Source organism: Pseudophryne corroboree, chromosome 3, assembly GCF_028390025.1.
Source record: "Pseudophryne corroboree isolate aPseCor3 chromosome 3, aPseCor3.hap2, whole genome shotgun sequence".
Lineage (NCBI taxonomy): Eukaryota > Metazoa > Chordata > Amphibia > Anura > Myobatrachidae > Pseudophryne > Pseudophryne corroboree.
The window spans coordinates 222,703,416-222,722,350 of NC_086446.1; positions in this window are offsets into that span (position 1 = coordinate 222,703,416).

The window sequence follows — 18,935 nt, forward strand, 5'->3', positions numbered from 1 at the left end:
TGCCTTGTAGCTTTTTCAAATGTCTATGATGTAGTTAGTGTAATTGAATATAGTTGTGATTAAGGTATTTGCATTACTTTTAAAAAGGATCAATAATACAGTACCTGCTTCAATAGGCCGTGAAGGATGTGTTTAAGGCACTTTTAATGACACAGCTCTGAGCCAGTACTACAGGTAGAGGATTCTTTAAAGAGTACAGCTCAGCTTTCTTACTTGGTATGTTGTGCCCCAAACACAGTTTATAAATACAGTGCCCAATGAAAGGATCATGTCGTTATGTCACCAGAGGTCAGGAGACCACCGTTCACAAATACCTCCCCCTACATCCCAACCACTGCAAATCCCGGCAGGCGGAATGCCGACTACAATGGACTATTCACACTCGTGGGTGTCCACGTCACCCATAGAGTGGGAATAGAACCTGCGCTCGCCACGGAGCCCACAAGGGGCTTTGTAGCGCTTGCCCTCCCCCCACCAATGGCATTCCGCGGCTGGGATCCCGGCATTGGGATGCTGACCACCAGGATCCCAACCACCAGTAACGCGTACCCAACCCAATCAAAGTTGGTATCCGGTCTGAAGATCGACAGCGTCTAGGTCGACAATGTTTAGGTCGACCACTATAGGTCGACAGTCACTAGGTCGACATGGATGGAAGGTCGACATGTGCTAGGTCGACATGAGTTTTTCACATTTTTTTTCTTTTTTTGAATTTTTTCATACTTAACGATCCACGTGGACTACGTTTGGAACGGTAAAGTGTGCCGAGCGAAGCAGTAGCGGAGCGAAGGCACCATGCCCGAAGCATGGCGAGCGAAGCGAGCCATGCGAGGGGACGCGGTGCACTAATTTGGGATCCCGGTCACTCTACGAAGAAAACGACACACTAAAAAAAAAAATCCTCATGTTGACCTTTAGACCTGTCGACCTAGCACATGTCGACCTAGAAACCCTGTCGACCTTCCATCCATGTCGACCTAGTGACTGTCGACCTATAGTGGTCGACCTAAACATTGTCGACCTAGATACTGTCGATAAAACGAACCACACCCATCAAAGTTATAGGATTCAGTCCTTTTTACCCCGTCACGTTTCTGCTGTCCACCCAAAACGACTGAGATTGAGCCCCGGGGAAGTTGGAGGTCAACACCTTGAACTCTTTGTCATGTTCATCAAACCTTTCCTAAACAATTTTTGCTGTGTGACAGGGCACATTATCCGGCTGAAAGAGGCCATTGCTATCAGGGAATACCTTGCCATGAAGGGGTGGACTTGATCTGCAGCAATGTTTAGGTAGATGGCAGGGCTGGATTGGCTATCTGGCATTTCTAGCAAATTGCTACATGGATAACTACTAATTTTTGATCCCTCCAAAAATGGCCACCACCTCAGGGGAGACAATTGTGGCACCTTTAGATCCGCACTGGCCATGTGCTGCTGGCAAATTCTAGATGATCAGTGGTACCTGTCCTCTAGGAAGGTCGGATATGCCCTGACACATGCTAACCAAGAAGCAGCTGAACCGGCAAAAGACCTGACCAAAACCTACCTCTACCTCTATAATCTATTGATTTGTAGCAACTGCCCTCTCTGTTGTTTACTGTGTGGCTTTGACATATTACATTTTTGTGCGGAATAAATATACATATAATTAGAGATGAGCGGGTTCGGTTCCTCGAGATCCGAACCCCCCCTGAACTTCACATATTTTACACGGTTCCGAGGCAGCCTCAGATCTTCCCGCCTTGCTCGGTTAACACGAACACGCCCGAATGTCATCATCCCGCTGTCGTATTCTCGCGAAATTCGTATTGCATATAAAGAGCCGCGCGTCGCTGCCATTTTCACTTGTGCATTGGAGATGATAGCGAGAGTATGTGGCTGCGTCCTCTCAGTTTCTGTGTTCAGTGTGCTGCAAATATCTGTGCTCAGTGTGCTGCAAATATCTACGTTCTCTGCCTGAAAACGCTCCATATCTGTTCTGCATTGTAGTTGTGCGCAGTATACAGTAGGAGGACAGTGCAGAATTTTGCTGACCACCAGTATATATATAGCAGTACGGTACAGTAGTCCATTGTTCTACCTCTGTGTTGTCAAGTATACTATCCATATCTGTGCTGCATTGTAGTTGTGCGCAGTATATAGTAGGAGGACAGTGCAGAATTTTGCTGACCACCAGTATATATATAGCAGTACGGTACAGTAGTCCATTGTTCTACCTCTGTGTTGTCAAGTATACTATCCATATCTGTGCTGCATTGTAGTTGTACGCAGTATATAGTAGGAGGACAGTGCAGAATTTTGCTGACCACCAGTATATATATATATAGCAGTATGGTACAGTAGTCCATTGCTCTACCTCTATGTCGTCAAGTATACTATCCATATCTGTGCTGCATTGTAGTTGTGCGCAGTATATAGTAGAAGGACAGTGTAGAATTTTGCTGACCACCAGTATATATATAGCAGTACGGTACAGTAGTCCATTGCTCTACCTCTGTGTCGTCAAGTATACTATCCATATCTATGCTGCATTGTAGTTGTGCGCAGTATATAGTAGGAGGACAGTGCAGAATTTTGCTGACCACCAGTATATATATATATATATATATATTTATAGCAGTACGGTACAGTAGGCCATTGCTATTGATATATTACTGGCATATAATTCCACACATTAAAAGATGGAGAACAAAAATGTGGAGGGTAAAATAGGGAAAGATCAAGATCCACTTCCACCTCGTGCTGAAGCTGCTGCCACTAGTCATGGCCGAGACGATGAAATGCCATCAACGTCGTCTGCCAAGGCCGATGCCCAATGTCATAGTAGAGAGCATGTAAAATCCAAAAAACAAAAGTTCAGTAACATTACCCAAAAATCAAAATTAAAAGCGTCTCATGAGAAGCATAAACTTGCCAATATGCCATTTACGACACGGAGTGGCAAGGAACGGCTGAGGCCCTGTCCTATGTTCATGGCTAGTGGTTCAGCTTCACATGAGGATGGAAGCACTCATCCTCCCGCTAGAAAAATGAAAAGACTTAAGCTGGCAAAAGCACAGCTAAGCACTGTACGTTCTTCTAAATCCCAAATCCCCAAGGAGAGTCCAATTGTGTCAGTTGCGATGCCTGACCTTCCCAACACTGGACGGGAAGAGATGGCGCCTTCCACCATTTGCACGCCCCCTGCAACTGCTGGAAGGAGCACCCGCAGTCCAGTTCCTGATAGTCAAATTGAAGATGTCACTGTTGAAGTACACCAGGATGAGGATATGGGTGTTGCTGGCGCTGAGGAGGAAATTGACAAGGAGGATTCTGATGGTGAGGTGGTTTGTTTAAGTCAGGCACCCGGGGAGACACCTGTTGTCCGTGGGACGAATATGGCCATTGACATGCCTGGTCAAATTACAAAAAAATCACCTATTCGGTGTGGAATTATTTTAACAGAAATGCGGACAACAGGTGTCAAGCCGTGTGTTGCCTTTGTCAAGCTGTAATAAGTAGGGGTAAGCACGTTAACCACCTAGGAACATCCTCCCTTATACGTCACCTGGAGCGCATTCATCAGAAGTCATTGACAAGTTCAAAAACTTTGGGTGACAGCGGAAGCAGTCCACTGACAACTAAATCCCTTCCTCTTGTACCCAAGCTCCTGCAAACCGCACCACGAACTCCCTCAAAGGCCATGTCACTGAAATGATGGGTTTGTTAAAGTGTGCATGTCCTGTTTATACAACATAAGGGTGGGTGGGAGGGCCCAAGGACAATTCCATCTTGCACCTCTTTTTTTTTATTTATCTCTGCATCATGTGATGTTTGGGGCTAATTTTTTTTAAGTGCCATCCTGTCTGACACTGCAGTGCCACTCCTAGATGGGCCAGGTGTTTGTGCCGGCCACTTGGGTCGCTTAGCTTAGCCATCCAGCGACCTTGGTGCACCTCTTTTTTTCTTTGCATCATGTGCTGTTTGGGGACTATTTTTTTAAGTGCCATCCTGTCTGACACTGCAGTGCCACTCCTAGATGGGCCAGGTGTTTGTGCCGTCCACTTGGGTCGCTTAGCTTAGTCATCCAGCGACCTCGGTGCAAATTTTAGGACTAAAAATAATATTGTGCACTTCCGGTTCCGGCTTCATGGAGACCTGAGCTCCGTTTTGAGCTCCGTCCCCCGCTCCCCATCAGACACCTTTTACTAGGCTTTTAAAGCCTCGTTTTGAGCCCGGAATCCTCCTGCAGTGACCTTGCACCTCCGTAGCCAATATGGACCGCTTTTTAGCACCGCTGACGCCGCAACCCCAAACGGACCAGCAGCAGCAGCAGCCGCCGCAGCCTCCACGCCAGGAGAAGCGCCGGGCTGCAGGGACCATGCAGGCAGACTCTGCAGTGGAGAGTGCACCCCCTCTGCATAAGAAATCCGCGGCCGAAGGACCTGGGGGACACGTGAGTGCGGGCTGCGATGCCCCTGTGACCTACTCAGAGGTGGTAGCAGCCATTACAGCTACCATGACTCCCCTTCTATCCAAAGCAGTAGCTGATATCACTAGTCAGCTACAACATTTGACCCACAGGGTTTCTAACACGGAACAACAGATCAGCGTAGTATCCCATGACATAGGAGACTTGCAACACACCGTGAAACGTCTCACTAACGATTCCTATCAGATGTGGAACAAGATAGACGATATTGAGAACAGATCGCGTCGAAATAATATTTGGCTGGTCGGCCTCCCTGAATCTATCAAGGGGCCCGCTATGGCCCATTTTGTCCGCAACACTCTACCCTCGCTTTTAGGCATAGAGGCGGTTTGCCAGGACATGGTAATAGAGAGGGTCCATAGGGTAGGACCGACTCCGACCCCCAACAGGCCGAGACCCCGCGTTACCCTGTTCCGCTGCTTAAATTACCTACACAAAATGGAGATATGGTCGGCCTCTCGCAAAGCTAAATCTTTGTCATGGGAAGGACATAAGCTTCATATTTTTCAAGACTACTCCGCTGAATTATCACGGGCCAGGAAATCCTTTTCCCCTGTTTGCTCTCAATTAGTCGCTGAAGGGCGCAAATTTGGCCTGTTATATCCTGCCAGGCTTCGCATTTATGACGGGTCTTCATTTAAGGACTTTTCCACCCCGCCTGACGCTGTGGCTTACCTCCAGGAGCTGTCCCAGGCCAAGGATGCAGACATCTCTGATTCAGCTAAATGAAGGACTGTGCTCCTTGTTCTAAACTGCCTTATTAAGTTCTCCCTGTTCTGCATGATCCCATGTCTGTTTAGTGATTTCAGAGTTTAAACCGCTAATTTTTTTTTCTCACTCCACATTTAGTGGCTCATTTTCTCTACATTATATGTTATCTTAATGTTCTTAGGTGTAACGCGCTGCCAGGACCTACGGGCCCCAGTTATACAGTTATACAGTTATACAGTTTTACATCAGTATTTTGTAATACGTTAGGGATCGGGGGCGGACACGCCCCGTCGTGCTGGATGTGTGTCCTTTTTGATATGTTACTCTATGTGCTTTTACTTGGAAGTCTGGCATCAAATGCTGGCATTTGTATGCCTCTTTTCATTTATGCTCCCTATCTCCCCTCCCGCACACCCCTCCCCTCCTTCACTACCTGGTATCCCCCTCCAATCCCAGGGGGCGCTGTCCTACCCTATGTAACTTGGCGAGACTGTATGATATCCTTCGACATCGTTATGCTAAAAGTTCCCCTCTGTGTCTTTTTACGCTTTAAGATGATGTTTCTTTTTTTCCCTGTTCCCTGCAGGGATGCCTAGTCTACGCTATGCAACCTGGAACGTTGGAGGAATTAATTCTCCGGCGAAACGCAGGAAAATATTGATTTTCTTACAAAAATCTGGCGTGGACGTGGCATTCCTCCAGGAAACTCATCTGACTCCCGCTGAATCTGCAAAATTGGGAATGCTAGGATGGTCTGTATTGGCGTCTTCTTCCTACAGTTCCAAGGCAAGAGGAGTGGTTATTCTGGTAAAACGCAACCTGGCTCATGAGGTACACCGCGTTGTTACTGACGATACAGGTAGATATGTGGTGGTCTCGGTGGATATATTGGGCAGGAGACTCACGCTGGCTAATGTATATATTCCCCCTCCCTACTCTAAGTCATATTTCCAGAGCTTGATTACCCTTCTGACCCCCTTCATGGGTGACAATTTGATCATTGGTGGAGATTTTAACCTGATTTCTTCCTCCATATTAGACAGATCAAACACCCGCGGGACCCCTCCTCCACTCCCTAAGGTTGGCATCCCCCTCTTCACCTCCACCTTACAGGTTATTGACCTGTGGAGAGCCCTATACCCAACAGAACGAGAGTACACCTGTCTCTCAGCGGCGCACGGCTCTCTCTCTCGCATCGACTATTTCTTCATCTCTCATGCTCTTTTCCCTCAGGTCACAGACTGCTCTATCGCCCCCATCTCTCTGTCAGACCATGCTATGATTTCCTTGACTATCCACTTTCCAGATGACGGAGACACGACTAGGTTATGGAAATTTCCAAATAGATTCTGTCATTCTGATACTTTCAAGTCCTTCTTGGAGGCTGCTTGGGACGACTTTTACTCTACCAATTCTGAACATCTTCAGACGAATCCCTTTCTGTTCTGGATGTCAGCGAAAGCAGTTCTCAGAGGGGCGATTATGTCCTTTACCGCAGCCTCCAACAAGAACTATTCAAAGCAGTATCTGGCGCTCCAGAACGCCCTCACTGCGGCCTTTCAGGCATACAAACAAATGCCTTCACCAGTCACTAAGCAAACATATCTACTCACAAAAACCCACTTTGACGAACACATCTCCGAAATGGGAAATAAATACCTTTTTTCTGTCCACTACAAGTTCCACAAATTCGGGAACAAGTCTGGCCGCTTACTCTCTAACTTACTTCGTGGCACATTTTCACCTGCCGTGGTTCACCCTCTCCGCACACAGCAAGGCACACTGACTTCCACAAACAAACAGATTGCACATATTATGCAGTCTTATTTCTCACAATTATACTCAACCACCATTCCAAACACCCCGCAACCGCCTTCGCCACCTTCACACCCCTCGACATCCTGCTCTCAACCGCCACACCCTCCCCCCATCCCCGCTGACAAGTCTACCAACCCCCCTTTCTCTTGGGAAGCCCTACCTTACCCTGCTCTTACAGATGACATGGCCACTCAACTTCTATCCCCGATCACTATCACTGAAGTCCGATCAGCGATCAAACAATTAAAACCCAATAAGGCCCCTGGCCCTGACGGCTATAGTGGGGAGTTCTATAGACTCCTCTCCCATAAATTTGACTCCATTTTGGTAGACATTTTCAATTCATTATTACTAGCTCAGACTCCCCCACCTCACTTTAATTCGGCACTCCTCAAATTGCTCCCTAAACCAGGCAGAGATTTATCCCTCCCAGGCTCCTATCGACCAATATCTTTGCTAAACTTAGATTATAAATTGTTCGCCAAGATACTGGCCGACCGTCTGAAACTCATACTCCCCCACATTGTTCACCCTGATCAGACAGGCTTCATTGCAGGAAGACACTCGGTGGTCAATGTGAGAAGGGTGATAGCAGCCTTACACTCCTGCCACGGTGACATGTCCTCTTCTGGATATGCCATCATATCCTTGGACGCGGAAAAGGCCTTCGACCTCGTCGAATGGCCTCACCTCTACGCAACCCTGACACGATTTAAATTCCCTGATGCGTTTATAAAGGCTATCCGTGCACTATATTCAGCCCCGGCCACTCAAATTTCGTGCAACGGTCTCCTTTCCAACCCCTTCTATATAGAAAAAGGTACTAGACAGGGGTGCCCTCTCTCCCCACTCCTCTTTGCCATCGCTCTAGAACCTCTAGCATTAGCTCTTAGGCTTTCCCCTTCCATTACTGGCATCTCTGTCGGTAACACTGAGCTTAAAGTCGCCCTGTTCGCTGACGACATGTTGTTATTTGTCTCAAACCCTCTCACGTCAGTCCCGGAAATCCTGCGTTTGATTTCAGACTTTGGTGAAACGGCTGGTTATAAGATCAATGTCACAAAATCAGAATTACTTCCTATACACGTCCCCCCTGCCACACTATCCTCTCTCACTCAAGCATCACCCTTCACGATCACTCAGTCCCATTTTAAATACCTTGGGGTAAATATTGCACGTGATATTGCACGGATCTACGAAATCAACTTCACACCGGCCATTAAAGCCGTGCTTACTAAGCTAGAGGGATGGGCTACCCTTCCGCTCTCATTGCTTGGGAGGATTGCAGTCCTCAAATCGATAATGTTTCCCAAAATCTTTTATATTATGCAATCTCTTCCATTCAGTCTCAGAGAAGCGGATGGCGCTGTATTGCGCAAAGCTATGACCCGATTTATATGGCATGGGAAGAAACCAAAAGTGGCCTTTGCAAAACTAGTAATGGACAAGTCACTGGGCGGACTGGGTGTCCCGGACTTTCTTTCTTACTCTCTTACAATCTTTCTCCGATATGCAGCTGATTGGCTTTTAGGAAAAAGCACATACACTGACTTGGCTCTAGATACTGATGCTTTTCGACCATATTCCCCATGTGCCCTCCTACACACCAAAAAAACTGACATACCTTCTTCAATCCTGAAACACCCTCTATTCCGAGACACGTACTTAAGCTGGGTGAAATTACACAGAAAACTCAAATCTGACCACACTGTTTCCTCTTATATATCCCTTTGGGGAAACCCTTCTTTTCCTCCTTCCCTTCACAATGCTCTTTTTGTCCGATGGCGGGAGAGGGGGCTGTGTGCTGCTTCACAGGTCTTCGACCCGGGTGGCCACATGGCTCAATTTACAACACTGAGAGACAGGTACTCTATTCCGTCCTCCCACTTCTATATGTATCTACAAGTGAGACACTACCTCCATTCATTGCACATCGACTCTATCCCCTCGTCTCCCTCTTCCCCTCTAGCAAAAGTTCTAAAGCACTGGGAATCCCATCCCTACAAACTAAAGCAAATTTACTCACTCATTGTAAATATCCCAGCCTTGCCATACATTCCCAGACTGGTTGCCTCCTGGCAAGCAGACATCCCAAGCGTGACCTCCTGTGACCTCCTCTTAGACCACCACCACCGGACCATGTCAATTCTTAGTTCTGCGTACCTACAAGAGGTACATGTAAAATCCATCCATAGAGCATACTTGCCTCCCTTTGAACAGATACACATTGATCCTGCAATCCCTAATAGGTGCCCTAAATGTAAAGGAGCTAAAGCCTCTTTCTACCACTGCCTTTGGAGCTGTATCAGAATCCAACGCTTCTGGAACAAATTATTTGTGTTCATAAATACCCACTTCCACATGGCACTGAGACCAGACCCGCTGGCATGTCTTTGCATAAATTTCTCTATATGGAGATCAGAAAAAGGGATTAGCCTACTTTTCCCTATGTTGACCATGTTGTTTACAATAACCAAAAAGGCAATTCTGAAACACTGGGTTGTTAGATCGACCCCCTCCTTAGCTGAAGTTCAGAAAATCATGCTACAATATTTATACTTTGATCGAAGGTCCACTCTTCTTACGGGTCCCTCTGGCCTCGCCGGGTTCAACAAAAAATGGGGCCCCTATATGGCTACACTAGACCAGACCACTCAATCCACGATAATTGCAGCATTTGAAAATTCTCAGTGGAAAATGTCCAGATAACCTAACTTCATTCTTCTCCTACTCCTATTCTTCTTTTTCTCTCCTCGTCAATCTTATAGAATCTAATAGAGTCCTTCTCCTCTCTTGTCTTATATATATTCTACATGCCTAGCTTGTCATCATATTTAATAATGTAATAGTATACCAGCTCAGTTACAATTAACTGATTAGGAACTATGTATAATGATGTATGTTTGTATGTTCATAACCCCACCCTAACAGGGCTCTTCAGCCTTTGATGGGCCGACAGCTCCCCGACCTTCCACCCCCCCCCCCCCCTCCCACCCCCCCCCCCCCCACCCCATACTTGACTATACTTCCATATTTTTCCTACTGCATATTGTTGTTTGGCTTAAACAATCTTGTATTGATCCATTCTTCATGCGTTCCCTATGTTCTAGAGATCGCCACATTATGATGTTGATGTTTTATTGTCAAACGCATATTTCTCATATATGGAAAACCTCAATAAAAATCAGTTCTTTAAAAAAAAAAAATAATAATAATATTGTGAGGTGTGAGGTGTTCAGAATAGACTGGAAATGAGTGGAAATTATGGTTGTTGAGGTTAATAATACTATGGGATCAAAATGACCCCCAAATTCTATGATTTAAGCTGTTTTTGAGGTTTTTTTTTTTTTTAAACACCCGAATCCAAAACACACCCGAATCCGACAAAAAAATTTCAGGGAGGTTTTGCCAAAACGCGTCCGAATCCAAAACACGGCCGCGGAACCGAATTCAAAACCAAAACACAAAACCCGAAAAATGTCCGGTGCACATCTCTACATATAATCAGGCTTGGACTGGCCCACAGGGGTACAGGGGAAACCACCACCGGTAGGCCCCACTGCCTAGGGATCAGGTTCTAGACTGTGCACTTGAATTATACATTATACATATGTTAACTTATACTGGATCATGGTGTATTTTCTACAGTGCATGGCTGTTATTAATCTGGTACATTATCATGCACGCAGCAGCATTTACTGTATATATTTATGAAGGGCCCAGACATTGCACTCTCTAATGGTTAGTCAAACCAAAGAGGTGGCAGGACACACCCCCTCAGCTGACTGGCCACACCCCTAAACATGGGCCCCTACCACTGCTTTCCCCGGTGGGCCCCACATGCCCCAGTCCGACACTGCATATAACTGCTTCAGTTATGCTATGTTATGCTCTTTTGTGTACACAGATGTGTCTTCTCTGTTCAGCACCCCTGTTCTAAAACATTTCTACTGTGAACACTATCTAATCTTCTACAACTGTTAAGCTAGAGCTTATTCAATTGGGAAAATGCCTTCCCTTTTCTTTATGTATAACATACTGTACACCAATGAAGTTCCAGCTTTACCTAACAGAACCAACCAAATACCAAATGTCTGAGTATGAGGGTGATTCAGTCCTGATCGCTGGGCTGATAACTTTGCTGTCCTGCAATCAGATAGTCGCCTCCCCCAGGGGTAGTGTAAATTCGCTGTGGAAGTGTGCGATCCCATGTGTACGCCGAGCTGCAAAAATCCAGTGTGTGCAGTCTCTGAGCAGTCCAGGACTTACTCCTACAGTGCGATGAGAACAGGCTGAACGGGGCCGGAGCTGATGTCATACACCCTCCCTGAAAACGATTGGGCACACCTGCGTTTTTCCGGACATTTCCAGTAAATGGTCAGTTACCAGCCACAAATAGCCCCCTCCTGTCAATCACCTTGTGAACGCCCGTGTGATCAGAATTTTAGCACCATCTTGTCGTTGACTGGCAATGCCCTTTGTTATTGTCCGACGCGCGTGCACATTGTGGTGCATACGCATTCGCAGTTATAACCTGATCGCCTGCTGTGCGAAAACACAGCACAACAGCGATCAGGTCTGAATCACCCCCTATGGCACATTTTTTAATTCCCTGCAGGATGAGCTCTGTTGTATGTACATTAATACAGAGAATGATAGACACTTATATGCTGTTCTAATATTAAGGATATTTGGAAGAGAATAGACTAAGAAGTCATGAACAGTAAGGGGAGGAGTCTATGCCACGATGCTCAGGTGGGCCTGTGAACATTTTCCAAAGCTTTGCCAGGGCCGAAACTAGGATTTACACCACCCGGGGCAAGGTAGTAATTTCCGCGCCCCCCCCCAAAAAACAAAAAAAACAAAAAAAAAACCTGTCAGACTTAAATAATTAGATTATCAGAATTTTTTTTTAAAGCGAATGCTACTGGACAATATTCCCTTATGTGCCTCAAATGCCCTATGTGTCCATGCCCCGCCAGTGTGTTCAACTACATGCTCCTCTGTGTGTCCCCATACAGTGCACTATATCATAACACTTCATCAATGCACTACATTCCCCTATACACTGCAATATATCACTATACTACATCCCCTAAAGCCGGCATAGTAGAGATCCCAGGAACTGGAGCTAAACCGCACAGCGTTGGCGCCAGCTGTGGGCAGAGCCATTGCCCCGGGAGCTGTCTGCTGTCTCACTGGAGCAGCACAGCACTGCCGGTAAAATACAAAACAAAAAACCCTGTTCCTCTATAACTCCTTGGCGCCCCTCAAATCCTGCACCCGGGGCGCATGCCCCCTTAGCCAGCTTCCCCCCCCCCCCCCCCCCTAGTTACGGCCCTGGCTTTGCATTGCTTCTGCCGGCTTGCCTTCTTGCCATAATATATTCACGTGCTGTCTCTTCCCCAGGTAAACGAAGGTGATGCACCCAGCCATCAACATTTCGTAAAAGAAAATGTGATTCTTCAAACCAGGCCACCTTCTTCCATTGCTCCATGGTCCAGTTCTGATCATTGTAAGTACTTTTAGCGGGGGCACTGGAGTCAGCATGGGAACAGGGCCGGTGCTAGGGTGTTCAGCGCGCCCCCCTGCAAACTATAAATTTGCACCCTCCCATACTTTACAAAGGGACAGCGCGCGTCGAAAAAGGGATGTGGTCTCACAAGGAAGGGGCGTGGCCACACAATAGTAACCCCATTTAAAATGCCCCCCTTAGTGGCGCTGCTTACACATAACACCCCAGTTGTAGCACCGCTTACACATAAACACCCCTGTAGTAGCACCGCTTACACATAATAAACCCAGTAGTAGCGCAGCTTACACACAATGCCTGAGTAGTAGCACAGCTTACATGTAATGCCCCCAGTAGTAGCGTAACTTACACGGAAGGCCCCCAGTAGTAGCGTAGCTTACACGTAATGCCTCTAGTAGTAGCACGACTTACACATAACGCCCCAGTAGTAGCATTGCTTAAACATAACTACCCCAGTAGTACCGTCGCTTACAAATAATGACCCCAGTAGTAGCGCTGCTTATACATAAAGACCCCAGTAGTAGCGCTGCTTACACATAATAAAAAAAAATAAGAATTTACTCACCGGTAATTCTATTTCTCGTAGTCCGTAGTGGAAGCTGGGTACTCCGTAAGGACCATGGGGTATAGACGGGCTCCGCAGGAGACTGGGCACTACTGGGTTCGTTACGTGTAAGCGACGCTACTACTGGAGGGGTTATGTGTAAGCTGTGCTACTACTGGGGGTGTTACGTGTAAGCTGCACTACTACTGGGGCGTTATGTGTAACCTGCGCTACTACTGTCTTTTCTCTGACGTCCTAGTGGATGCTGGGTACTCCGTAAGGACCATGGGGTATAGACGGGCTCCGCAGGAGACTGGGCACTCTTAAAAGAAAGATTAGGTACTATATCTGGTGTGCACTGGCTCCTCCCTCTATGCCCCTCCTCCAGACCTCAGTTAGTATCTGTGCCCGGAAGAGCTGACATTACTAGGAAAGGATTTGGAATCCAGGATAAGACTCATACCAGCCACACCAATCACACCGTACAACTCGTGATAACTATACCCAGTTAACAGTATGAACAATAACTGAGCCTCTCTCAACAGATGGCTCATACAATAACCCTTTAGTTAAGCAATAACTATATACATGTATTGCAGAGAGTCCGCACTTGGGACGGGCTCCCAGCATCCACTACGGACTACGAGAAATAGAATTACCGGTGAGTAAATTCTTATTTTCTCTGACGTCCTAGTGGATGCTGGGTACTCCGTAAGGACCATGGGGATTATACCAAAGCTCCCAAACGGGCGGGAGAGTGCGGATGACTCTGCAGCACCGAATGAGCAAACTCAAGGTCCTCCTCAGCCAGGGTATCAAACTTGTAGAATTTTGCAAAAGTGTTTGAACCCGACCAAGTAGCAGCTCGGCAAAGTTGTAAAGCCGAGACCCCTCGGGCAGCCGCCCAAGAAGAGCCCACCTTCCTCGTGGAATGGGCTTTTACTAATTTAGGATGCGGCAGTCCAGCCGCAGAATGTGCAAGCTGAATCGTGCTACAGATCCAGCGAGCAATAGTCCGCTTTGAAGCAGGAGCACCCAGCTTGTTGGGTGCATGCAGGATAAATAGCGAGTCAGTTTTTCTGACTCTAACTGTCCTGGAAACATAAAGTTTCAGGGCCCGGACTACGTCCAGCAACTTGGAATCCTCCAAGTCCCTAGTAGCCGCAGGCACCACAATAGGTTGGTTAAAATGAAACGATGATACCACCTTAGGGAGAAAATGGGGACGAGTCCTCCATTCTGCCCTTTCCATATGGAAGATCAGATATGGGCTTTTACATGACAAAGCCGCCAATTCTGACACACGCCTAGTCCAAGCTAAGGCCAAAAGCATGACCACTTTCCACGTGAGATATTTTAGCTCCACGGTCTTAAGTGGCTCAAACCAGTGGGATTTTAGGAATCCAACACACGTTAAGATCCCAAGGTGCCACTGGGGCTGAATATGCAGCACCCCTGTAACAACGTCCGAACTTCAGGCAGTGAAGCCAGTTCTTTTTGAGAGAAAAAGGGATAGGGCCGAAATCTTGGCCTTTATGGATCCTAATTTTAGGCCCATAGTCACTCCTGACTGTAGGAAGTGCAGAAATCGACCCCCCTGGAATTCCTCTGTAGGGCCTTCCCGGCCACACACCAAGCAACCTATTTTCGCCATATACAGTGAAAAAGTCTTGCTGTCACGTTTTTCCTAGCCTTTATCAGCGTAGGAATAACTGCATCCGGAATGCCCTTTTCCGCTAGGATCCGGCGTTCAACCGCCATGCCGTCCAACGCAGCCGCGGTAAGTCTTGGATCAGACAGGGTCCCTGTTGCAACATGTCCTGACTGAGAGGCAGAGGCCATGGGTCCTCTGAGAGCATTTCTTGCAGTTCCGGGTACCGAGTCCTTCTTGGCCAATCCGGAGCAAAGAATATTGTTCACACTCCTCCGTTTATTACAATTCTCAGCCCTTGGGTCTGAGAGGAAGAGGAGGGAATATATAGACCGACTGAAACACCCACGGTGTTACTAGTGCGACCACAGCTATCGCCTGAGAGTCCCTTGACCCAGCGTAAACCCTTTTTTATCTTTTTATTGAGGTGGGACGCCATGTAGTCCACCTGAGGCAGTTTCCATCAATTTGCAAAACTGCGTGAAGACTTCCTGATGAAGTCACCACTTTCCCGGGTGGAGGTCGTGTCCACTCCCGGAATGAACACTGCTGACAGTGCGCTTACTTGATTCTCCGCCCAGCGAAGAATTCTGGTGGCTTCTACCCTCGCCACCCTGCTCTTTGTGCCGCCATGGCGGTTTACATAAGCCCCTGCGGTCTGACTGGATCAGAACCGGTTGGTCGCGAAGCAGGAACTCCGCTTGACTTAGGGCGTTGTATATGGCCCTTAGTTCCAGGATATTGATGTGAAGGCAAGTCTGTTGGCTTGACCACAAACCTTGGAATTTTTTTCCCTGTGTAACTGCCCCCCAACCTCGGAGGCTTGCATCCGTGGTCACCAGGACCCAGTCCTGAATGCCGAATCTGCGGCCCTCGAGAAGGTGAGCACTCCGCAGCCACCACAGGAGAGACACCCTGGCCCTGGGGGATAGGGTGATTAACCGATGCATCTGAAGATGTGATCCAGACCACTTGTCCAGTAAGTTCCATTGTCCTTGCATGGAACCAGCCGAAGGGGATGGCCTCGTATGATGCCATCATCCTTCCCAGGACTCGAGTGCAGTGATGCACTGACACCTGTTTTGGTTTTCAATGGATTCCTGACCAGTGTCATGAGCTCCTGAGCTCTCTCTATCGGGAGATAAACCCTCTTCTGGTCTGTGTCTAGGATCATGCCTAGGCGAGGCAGATGAGCTGTAGGAACCAACTGCGACTTCGGAATATATAGAATCCAGTCGTGTTGCCGTTTCACTTCCAGAGAAGGTGATACGCTGTCCAGCAACTGCTCTCTTGATCTCGCTTTTATGAGGAGATCATCCAAGTATGTGATAATAGTGACACCTTGCTTCCGCAGGAGCACCATCATATCCGCCATTACCTTGGTGAAATTGGTAATGACAATCCCGTACCGCAATTCTGAGGTACGCCTGATGAGGTGGATAAATGGGGACACGAAGGTATGCATCCCTTATGTCCCGATTCTTTCAGGCTTGCAATGACCGCTCTTAGCGATTCCATCTTGAACCTGAACCTTTTCAGGTATATGTTCAGGGATTTTAATACAATATGGGTCTAACCGAACCGTCTGGTTTCGGGATTATAACATGGTCGAATAATAACACCCTCTTGTTGAAGGAGGGGACCCTTGACCACCACCTGTTGAAGATACAATTTACGAATTGCAGTTAACACTGGCTCCCTCTCTTGGGGGGAAGCCCGCCGGGTCCTCGGTGAGGGGGCATCTTCTCACAGTCCAGCCTGTATCCCTGCGATACAATTTCTATTGCCCAGGAATCTAACAGGGAGTGAACCCACTTGTGGCTGAACTTACGAAGGCGTGTCCCCACCGGGCCTAGCTCCGCCTGTGGAGCCCCAGCGACATGCGGTGGATTTTTGTAGAGGCCGGGGAGGACTTCTGTTCCTGGGGACTAGCTGTGTTGTACAGCTTCTTTCCTCTGCCCCCGGCTCTGACAAGAAAGGACGCACCTCAGACTTTCTTGTTTCTTTATTCGAAAAGCTGCATTTAATAATGTCGTGCTTTCCTAGGCTGTGCAGGAATATAAGGCAAAATATCAGAATTACCAGCTATAGCTGTGGAGACCAGGCCCCAGAACCTTTCTCTACACAATCCTCAGCCTTCCATATGCCTCTTAAGTCGGCATCATCTGTCCAATGTATATTCTACAGGACACGTCAAGCAGAAATCGACATAGCTTTTGTCTCTAGGACCCAGTATACTCATGTAGAGATGAGCGGGTTCGGTTCCTCTGAATCCGAACCCGCCCGAACTTCAGGTTTTTTTACATGGGTCCGAGCAGGCTCGGATCTTCCCGCCTTGCTCGGCTAACCCGAGCGCGCCCGAACGTCATCATCACGCTGTCGGATTCTCGCGAGGCTCGGATTCTATCGCGAGACTCGGATTCTATATAAGGAGCCGCGCGTCGCCGCCATTTTCACACGTGCATTGAGAGTCATAGGGAGAGGACGTGGCTGGCGTCCTCTCCGTTTAGAGAAGAGAGAGACACAGTATTTTGGGGAGCATTATTAGGAGGAGTACTACTATACTGTATACTACTATACTACTTGCTGAAGTGATATTTATAGATTAGATAGTGTGACTGTAAGTGTATTATCTGACTTGTGGGGGAGACACTGACAGTGGGGAGCAGTTAGAGTCTGAGAGCAGGACTCAGGAGTACATATAACGTACAGTGCACACTTTTGCTGCCAGAGTCAGTGCCACACTGCCATTGTTGTGACCACACTGACCACCAGTATAATAATATATTTTGTGATTGTCTGCTTAGGCCTCGGAGTACTAGTTGCAAGTTGCAACGTGACCTGAAGTGACCACCAGTTTAATAATCAATCACCACCAGTTTAATATATATATATATATATATAATTGTATATAATATATATATATATATAATATTGTATACCACCTACCCGTGGTTTTTTTTTTTTCATTCTTCTTTATACATACTACTATAGTAGCTTACTGTAGCAGTCTGCGGTGCTGTGCTGACCTGACAGTGTCCAGCAGGTCCGTCATCAGTCATTACATAATAAATATATATAGTACCTGTCCGGCTGCAGTACTAGTGATATTATATTGATTTCATCTCATTATCAATAATTTATCATCCAGTCTAGACTCTATATTAGCAGCAGACACAGTACGTTAGTCCACGGCTGTAGCTACCTCTGTGTCGGCACTCGGCAGTCTATCCATAATTGTATACCACCTACCCGTGGTTTTTTTTTTTTCTTTCTTCTTTGTACATACTACTATAGTATAGTAGCTTACTGTAGCAGTCTGCGGTGCTGCTGAGCTGACAGTGTCCAGCAGGTCCGTCATCAGTCATCATTACCTAATAAATATATTATCTACCTGTCCGCTGCAGTACTAGTGATATTATATATACATACATACATATATTGATTTCATCTCATTATCAATCATCCAGTCTATATTAGCAGCAGACACAGTACGTTAGTCCATGGCTGTAGCTACCTCTGTGTCGGCACTCGGCAGTCCATCCATAATTGTATACCACCTACCCGTGTTTTTTTTTTTTCTTTCTTCTTTGTACATACTACTATAGTATACTAGCTTACTGTAGCAGTCTGCGGTGCTGCTGAGCTGACAGTGTCCAGCAGGTCCGTCATCAGTCATCATTACCTAATAAATATATTATCTACCTGTCCGGCTGCAGTACTAGTGATATTATATATACATACATATATATATATTGATTTCATCTCATTATCATCCAGTCTATATTAGCAGCAGACACAGTACGGTAGTCCACGGCTGTAGCTACCTCTGTGTCGGCACTCGGCAGTCCATCCATAATTGTATACCACCTACCCGTGGTTTTTTTTCTTTCTTTCTTCTTTGTACATACTACTATAGTATAGTAGCTTACTGTAGCAGTCTGCGGTGCTGCTGAGCTGACAGTGTCCAGCAGGTCCGTCATCAGTCATCATTACCTAATAAATATATTATCTACCTGTCCGGCTGCAGTACTAGTGATATTATATATACATACATATATATATATTGATTTCATCTCATTATAATCCAGTCTATATTAGCAGCAGACACAGTACGGTAGTCCACGGCTGTAGCTACCTCTGTGTCGGCACTCGGCAGTCCATCCATAAGTATACTAGTATCCATCCATCTCCATTGTTTACC